Raw genomic sequence first — 9,617 nt, 5'->3', positions numbered from 1 at the left:
GTAACCACTATGCTATGGTACTTAGTTTTGTCTAAGAGGCATCATTTTGATAATTCTTTTGATAATCCAAGTCTTTTTGAAAATTCTCATATTAATATTTGCTCCTTGCACAGTTTTCTCATTTTTTTTTTTCAAATTTGAATATGCTTTTGCACAGATACTCACTGTAACTATTGTTTGAAATTCAAACACAAAGAAAAAATATATCACAAGAACCCCTCATTGCAATCATTGCCAAGGAGTCAGAGATTACAATTGACTCAGGTGATGGAGTTATTCTAGAGGCGAGAACAAAGCAGTAGTAGTCTTTTTCCTTGTTTTGTTTTGTTTTTTAGCTTTTTATTGTGAATTGATTGAAGGTTTACAGAACAGATCATCAGTTTTATAGTCAACTAATCATATACTTTGGTACATTACAATGATTGGAATTCCCTCCATGTGCCATTAGTTAAGAGTTGTTGTTGCTACGAAGTACTATCGAATTAGTTCTGACTCAGAGCAACCTGTATCGGATTCCCAAGGAGTGACTCCATTCTTGTGGTTTTGAATTATTTGTCTTGCATTTCAAATTGACCTTGCAGTCCAGTGCTTATCCTACAGTGTCACACTAGGACTTAATATTTACCTCTTTTTCCTTTAACTTTTGCTCTCCTCCCTGTGTCTCCTGCTAGCTTCATCTTTCCTCTGCCATGATCCCTCTTGTTGATGTTGCCTGCCCCTTCATCCATGCTAACATGTGGCTACTCTCTAGCCAGTAAATAACGCAAACCCCCTTTGCACCTGTAACCATCATGCAATGCTTCTTTTATCAAGAAAAACTTTTCTTAACTTTTTACAACAGTGGTCTTATACAATATTTGTCCTTTTGTGACTGACTGATTTCAATCAGAATAATGTCCTCCAGATTCATTCATGTTGTAAGGTGTTTTGCAGATTCATCATTATTCTTCAACATTACATTGTGTGTATGTACCAAATATATTTTAACCATTGTTTTACTTATGATCATTTAGGCTCTCTCCATCTTTTTATTATTGTGAATAGTGCTGCAATGAACACTAGTGGGCATGTCACAGCTCTTATTATTTGAGAATATAAACCAAATTGAGATTTTGCTGGATCATACAGTAATTCTATTTCTAACTTTTTCAGGAAGCACCATACCATTTTCAAAGGTGGTTGTGCCATTTTACCATCCCTCCAGCAATGTAGAAGGATTCTAGTCTCTCCCCACCCCCAGCATCCTGTGTGCCTTTAATCCATGTTGATTTCATTTTTGTATGTGGTGTGAGATGTGCATCTTATTTCATTTTTCAACAAGTGTATTTCCAATATTGCCAGCACCATTGTTCTCCATTTAATGCTTTTTCTTCCTTTGTTGAAGATCAACTGACTATATGTGGATGGATTTACTTCTGGGTTTTTAATTCCATTCCAATGATCTGTCTTTTGTTAAGGAGCTCTGGTAGCATAGTGGTTATGAATCGGGCTATGAACCTCAAGGTCAGCAGTTCGAAACTACCAGCTGTTCCACGGGAGAAAGATGAGGCTTTCTTCTCCCATAGAGATTTACAGCCTTGGAAACCCTGTACAGGGTCGCTATGAGTTGGAACCGACTCCACGGCACATAACAACAATGTCTTTTGTTGAACCAGTACAGTGGATGTGGTTTTGAGATCATAAAATGAGAGGTCTCCTACTTTACTTTACTTTTCTTTCTTTCTTTCTTTCTTTTTTTTTTTTACGAATGCTTTGCTCATCTGGAGTCCTTTTTCTTTCTATATAAAGTCGGTGATTAGTTTTGCCATCCCTTTAAAGAATGATGTTGGAATGTGGATTGAGATTTCATTATGTATAGATTGCATTGAGTAGTGTTGATATTTTCACAGTGCTAAGACTTCGTATTCATAAGCAAGTAATATTCCTCCACTTATGAGGTACTTTTCTGGTTTATCTTAGTAGTATTTTGCAGTTTTCTTTCTATAGAAATTTTGTTTCTCTGTTTAGATATATTTCCAAGTATTTCATACTTTGTCTAGCTATTATAAATGGTATTGTTTTCCTGATTTCCTTTTCAGAGCTCCCTTAATTAGTGTCAAGGAATCCAACTGATGTTTGTATGTTTATCTTGTACTTGTCACTTTGCTGAATCTATGAATGAGTGACAATAATTTTCTTGCTGAATTTTTGTGGGATTTTATAACTATAGAATCATGCTGTATGTGAAAAAAAAAAAAACTTTGCCAGTTTAGATGTTTTAATTTCCCTTTCTTGCTGTATAGGTCTGGCCAATAGATCAAAAGGCAGTTCAAACAGAACAAGGGAATACTGCATTGTTTAAAACTAAGAAAGGTATGTTCCAGGGTGTATTCATTCACCATAATTATTCTATCTGTATGCTGAGCAAGTAATTCAAGAAGCTAGAGTATATGAAGAAAAACATGGCGACATGTTTGGAGAAAGACTCATTAACAGGCTGCCATATGCAGATGCCAAGAGGATCATACTAAATAAGATCAAAGGCCACAGCCTTCAGTATGGGTTGCACCTAAATGTAAAAAAAAAAAAGAAAACAAAAATCCTCACTACTGGACCAATAAATAACATCAACATAAATAGAGAAAAGATTGAAGATATCAGTTTGAGAACTAAGGTGCACCTGACCCAAGCCATGATATTTTCAATAACTTCGTATGCATGTAAGGAGCTCTGGTAGCGTAGTGGTTTCAAATTGGGCTGCTAAACTCAAGGTCATCCGTTTGAAACTACCAGTTGTTCTGTGGGAAAAAGATGAGGTGTTCTGCTCCCATAAAGATTTACAGCCTCAGAAACCGTGTACAGGGTTACTGTTACTATGAGTTGGAACAGACCCCACTGCACACCACCACCACCACCACCACCATATGCATGTGAAAGTTGGATAATGAATAAAGAAGACCATAGAAAAATTGATGCATTTGAGAGTTATGGTGTTGGAGGATATTAAAAGTACCATGGACCACCAAAAGAATAAACAAATCTGTGTTGGAATAACCAAAGCCAGAATCCTCCTTAGAAGCCAGGATGGCTTTGTCCTTAATACTTTGAACATACTATACAACTGGCCTACTACAGGATCTACAGGCAAGCATATAACATGTTCAAAGGTGCCTCCCTGAGTGGGTTCAACCTGGGCAACACAGACATCCACTCTGTCTTTCTGGATTCCCTTGTCTGAGTCAAGGCCATGGATGATTCCAATGTGATGGATCACCAGGAAGTGGAACTGTTGTGTATGACCATGGAGATCTATCAACACTAAACTGACCTGGCCATCTATGGGGAAGCCTTTGACCAACACTTGATGAACATGAAACTGTAGGCCATTGAGAACCTGGTGATCATGCTTGACTTCTTTATGGACACTTTCTATGTCACCATCATATACACTTCAATGTCTCCACTAACCAGGTCCCTGCCAAGAAAATGACATCAGCTTCCTTGGGCCTGTGGTCCTAGACAGCTATGGGGTTGGCCTATAACAGTTGTGCAGAGACCAAAGCCACCTGACTGTCTTACTACCTAGAGAAGGCCTCACAACATCACAGCCAGAACTTTACTCCTTTTTGCTGTATAGCTATGAATGTTTGTCTTCTTTTTCCCCCTCTCTCAGATCTGCCTTATTCAAATGCAATGTATATCCACTACTGGCGTCTGTAGACCCAATCCCAACACCCAGGCTGTAATCTTTCATAGCCTAGGGTTGAGTTCTGAGGATAAGCAAAATTTAAGGCCCAGGCCCTTTCCAGGGAAGAGAACCAGATTATCCCACACCACTGCAGAGTGTGAGACTGGGGAAAAGTTCCTTTCTTCACCATCTTAGCTATGAGCAGACCCTGCCCTCTCTACAGGACAACTGGGTTCAGGAACCTTAGCCTCGATCTCCCAAAATCCTGGAGACAAAAGAATACATGGAGTCAGGGGACCCCAGGCCACCTAGGCCTTTCTGAAATGAACAGCTGATAGTGCACGTGGTGGGGATACAGTGAAGGTAAAGTAAGGACCCCCATTGTCCTATGTCAGGGGGCTAATCCCATCTGCCTGCTGTGCTCTGTTTTCATATCAGGGCTTTTGAGTTCTGGCCCATTCACATCCGCTCAATGTGATTCCCTGAACATGCTCACGGTTACTGTATATTAACAGGCAAGTCAATCAAAAAAGGGAAAACCTGTTGCTAAAAAAACAAGTATGTACTCACATACGTATCCCTTGTTTTTGAAGATTTGCTTTATGTCACTGCACTTTAGTTTTCATTAACCTAAAACCCTGAAAAGATTTTTGCTTTCATTTACAAAGGTGAAAAGTGGACCTGGTTTTTTGTTTTGTTTTGTTATTTTGCTGTGAGTATTTAAAGAAGCAGCACAGATCCCTAGCAGTGAGAGTGCTATCACTAACCTCCTTCCCCAGGAACCACACTCAACATCTCAGCATTAAGCTGCCATAATTTTAAACTATGCTAGTGAACACTAAGTTTTAGTGTCATTTTAGGTTTTATGTGGAAGGTCCTATAACACAGAGGACAGAGCACTGGTCTTGTAAACTAGGAGTCATGAGTACAAATCTTGATAAGGAGTCGTAGTAGAATAAGTTCTGGAATACAAGATTGCCAGTTCAAACCCACCAGTCACTCATCAGAAACACTACACAAGGTCACCATGAGTCAGACACCTCTCGAAGGCACTTAACAACATTGACACTTAACAACATTTCTTGTGTTATTTGGGAAACTGAAAAATGTCCTTATGTAAATTAATGGTAATTGATTCTTCACTTTATGCCATCCAGATTTTGAAAGGTTTCATAGCATGCCCTACTTTGGGATTTTGAGGGAAACCATATCCATGTTTGTGGGTCTGTGTGCATATGTACAGAGTTATGGTGTGGCACTGTAGGATGAGCACTGGACTGCTAACCAAAAGGTCAGCAGTTCAAACCAACCAGATGCTCCTTGAAAAACCTATGCATGGTATCTATGAGTTAGACTTGACTCAACAGCACAGCACATAACAAACTATATATATATAGTTGTTGTTGTTGTTAAGTGCCGTGGAGTCGGTTCTGACTCATAGTGACCCTGCCTAGGGTTTCTGAGGCTGTAAATCTTTACAGGAGGAGAACACCTCATCTTTCTCCCGTGGAACCGCTGGTAGTTTCGAACTGCCGACCTTGAAGTTAGCAGCCCAATTTGTAACTACTACGCTACCAGATATACTGTTGAGTCGGTTTCCTTCACTATCTGAAAGGATATATGTGTGTGTGTGTGTATATATATATATGTTGTTGTTGAGTGCCGTCGATTCCATTCCAACCCATAGTGTCCCTGTATAGGGTTTCCAAGGAGCAGTCAGGGATATATATATATATATATATATATATATATATATATATATATATATATGTATATATCACACACATCATTGTATCTTGTGATGATATCTGCATCATTAATATTTGCCCACTGTTGCTGCTACTGTTAAATGCTTTAGAGTTGGTTCTGACCCATAGCCACCTGTATAGGGTTTCTGAGAAGTGGCTGGTAAGCTTGAACTGCCCACTTTGTGGTTCAAACAGACTTTGCAGTCTAGAACAGTAACACACCACACCACATCAGGAGCCCATATTTGCCCATAGAATCCTTCAATATTTCAAGTTGAGACTTGAATTTTTTCTTCAGTTCCCTCAACTCGACAAAGACTGACCACGTCTTTCCTCTTTGTTTTTTTAACTGCAGGTCTTTGCACCTTCCATTAAAATATTTCACTTTTTCCTCGAGCTGTCCTTTGAAATGATCTGTTTAGCTCTTTTACCTCCTCATTTCTTCCATTTGCTTTAGCATCTCTCCACTGAAAAACATGTTTCAGAGTCTCTTCTGACATCCATTTTGGCCTTTTCCTTCTTTCTGACCTTTTGCTTTCTTCCTGTATGATATTTTTTTATGTCATTCCACAACTATTCTGGTCTTTGATCGTTAGTGTCTAATGTATCGTATCTGTACTTCAGATGATCTCTGAATAGAGGTGGGATATGTTCAAGGTCATATTTTGACTCTTGTGAACTTGTTTTAATTTTCTTCATCTTCAACCTGAACTTGCATATGAGCAATTAATGGTCTATTCCATAGTCTGTCCCCGGCCTTGGTTTGGCTGATGATATGGAAGTTTACCACCGTCTGTTTGTATTCTATCTAGTGAAGTCCATGTGTATAGTCATCTTTTATGTTGTTTTTCAAAAAAGGTATTTGCAATGAACTCATTGGTCTTGCAAAATCTATCATGGCATCTCCAGTATCATTTCTATCACCTAGGCCATATTTTCCAACTATATATCCTTCCTCTTTGTTTGCAAACATTGCATTCCAATTTCCAGTAATTATCAATATATCCTGATTGCATATTTGATCAATTTCATACTTAAGAAGCTGATAGAATTCTTCAATTTCATCATCACTGGGTATAGTGGTTGGTGCATAAATTTGAATAGTAGTCATATTAACTGGTGTTCCTTGGAGGTGAATGGATATTATCCTATCACAGACAGCGCTGTACTTCAAGACAAATCTTGAGATGTTCTTTTTGATGATGAATGTGATGCCATTACTCTTTAATTTGTCATTCCTGGCATAATAAACCATGTGATTGTCAGATTCAAAATGGCCAACACCAGTGCATTTCAGTTCACTAATGCTTAGGATATCGATGTTTATGCATTCTATTTCATTATTTACAATTTCCAATATTCCTAGATTCATATTTTGTACATTCCATGTTCTGATTATTAATGGATGTTTACAGCTGTTTCTCCTCATTTTGAGTTGTGCCCCATCACCAAATGAAGGTCCTGAAGACATTACTCCATTGTGTCATCTCTATCAACTCTGCTTTGAGGAGTCAGCTCTTCCCCAGTCATATTTTGAGTGCCCTCCAACTTGAGGAGCTCATCATCTGGCACTATATCTGACAATGTTCTAGCGTTCTTCATCATGTTTCAGTATTCAATATTCTGTTGTTAACAGTGTCCCACTGCTACTTGTAAGGTTTTCAGTGACTAAATATTCAGAAGTAATCTGTCTCTCCTTCCTAGCTTGTCTTCTTCATCTGGAAGCTCAGCTGGAACTTGTCCACTGCTGGTGATTAAAATACCCATGGTATAAGCTCCAAAATCACAGTAACATGCAAGTCACCACAGTATGACTTACAGACAAGGGTGGGATTATGTGGTTAGACCTCATGTGTAACACCATGTATTTTTCTATCATAGTATGTACTATTAATATTGTAATTATCTGTTTCCTAGTAAGTTGTTGTTGTTGTTAAGTTAGTAATAACTCATAATGACCCTTATGAGTTAGTAATAACTCATAAGGAGCAGTTGGTGGGTTTGTGCCATCAGTGCATTTGAACCAGTGACCATCAGGTACTAATCTATACTTATCCTATAGTGCCACACCAGGACTCCTAGTAAGCTGTAGTAGAGGATCTAGATGATGACCTAATGTTGTACTGCCAGGCTTGACTTATAGTTAGTGTTCAACAAACAATCAAAAATAATTTTAAAAAATCAAAAATATCATAAATAATCAAAAAATATCATGATTAGGGCTTATATATACATGGTTTTTTTTCCAATTAAAATATGTTCAAACATGTCTCTGTGATCATTGGATGGCTGCACACAAGTTCTCTCAGTAATACTTGAATACTTGTCTTATTCTCCTTAAGGTGACTTCAACAAAAGGATACTAAGAAAATTGAAAAAAATCCTGCACAAAGTTCAGTTTGTTTGTTTTCTGAACCTCCAATTTTTAAATAAAAAAAATATATTTTTAAGTTTTTATTGTGAACCGAGTGATAATTTACATAGGAGAATATTGGCTTTACACCATCATCTCATTGCAATGATTACAATCCCCTCCATGCATCATCATTCAACAATACTTTCTTCCATTCCCTTTTTCAATTGGGTGGGGTATGTACACAGAAACACTTAGGAATATATAATAACTTAAACAACCAAAAGGCACATTCTGCAAGCCTGCCTTCTGGCCATTGCACCCATTCCTTCTCTATCCATGAGTCTAGAGGCTTCAGCTGCTCTCTTTCTCCATGTCATATCTCTGCCTCCATCTTTGGTCTCGCTGCTTCTCTGGATAGGATCCCGTACTCTGCCTGTGTTCATCTTTCTTGACAGTCCTAGGCTTCTCTGTTTCTGTACTGAAAGACCAACCATTCCCTCATTTTTTTTTTTTTTAATAAACCTTCTACTTTCAAAGTTGTGACAATCACAATTAGTCATGATAACAATTTCTTACTATTGAATCACAAGAATCCCATCCCCTTCTGTTTTCATCAGACCCATCCAGACAAGATGAAAACTACTTAGTGTGAATGCCATCTCCCCCTGCACATTTCGACTAAACTCCGTCTTGAAAACTTGTGAGCCAAAAGTTCAGTTGTTTTTATGGATACAATGAGGCAGCATGTCATTTTATTAGCTACAGTGACTTAAAATATACTTCCTGCTGAAAATATAGCTTTAGGTATATTGCGTATTCAAAGGAGTTCCAAAATCAGTGCATATGTCAAATATGACCATGGGTATTGCAAGTACCCATTAAACATTAACTGCCATAGTAAAAAAAAAAAAAAAATCAAAATTCATGCCTTACACATAGTAAACTATCTTTGGGTTTATTATTGTAATATTTTATGGTTAACAATGAAATGAAACTATCTAGCTAATATGATTGCTATTCCAGTTACTACAATGGAAAGTAAATCTAGTTGAAAGGAGAGTGATAAGGTGTCTTAAACTGAAGAACTCACAAAAAAGCAACTAATTAGCATGATACGTACAAATATTCAATATTATTCATTGCTTGAAATATTTCATGGTTAAAAACTGTGTCCTTATGTTCCCATCCATATCTGGCAAATATTTTTCTAACAGAAGTTGAATTCAAATAGGCTTTTGTCAGTGTCACAAGTAAGCAAGTCTTAACTGTAAATAAAGATTAATTTGAACATCTTTATTTCAGATATTTTTTTTACTTCTTCTATTATTACATTTTCTGCTTCTTCCTATAATACCTGAATTATTTTTTAAGTATATAATGTTAAACCCATGTACATACATACAAAAGGCTAAAATAACTCTGCTTCATATTTTATAGCATGTATACAGTTATAAAAATGTTTCAGGAAAAACAATATATATTTTCTAATTATCATGAATAAGTTTTTAAATGATAAATCATATGACACATTGATAGAGATTACATTGTTGTGCACATTTTAAATTCACTTGAAAGGGGTTTTAGTAATTCCAGACATAGTATCAAATTTGTTGTTGTTGCTAAATGCTGTGGAGTCATTTCCGACTCATAGCGATCCTGTATAGGATTTCCAAGGAGTGTCTGGTGAGTTTGAACCACTGACCTTGAAATTCAAACTGACCTTGTGACCAAGTGCTTATCCTATAGTGCCACATAAAAGCCGAAGATGGCACCACTGCCCCATGCCAGCCCACATCTGCCTGTTTTTCTTCTCTCTGACTGCTACTTTTTGTTGTTGTTGTTGTTG

This window comes from Chrysochloris asiatica, unplaced genomic scaffold, assembly GCF_000296735.1.
Source record: "Chrysochloris asiatica unplaced genomic scaffold, ChrAsi1.0 scaffold00421, whole genome shotgun sequence".
Lineage (NCBI taxonomy): Eukaryota > Metazoa > Chordata > Mammalia > Afrosoricida > Chrysochloridae > Chrysochloris > Chrysochloris asiatica.
Note: the sequence above shows the minus strand (reverse complement) of the source record.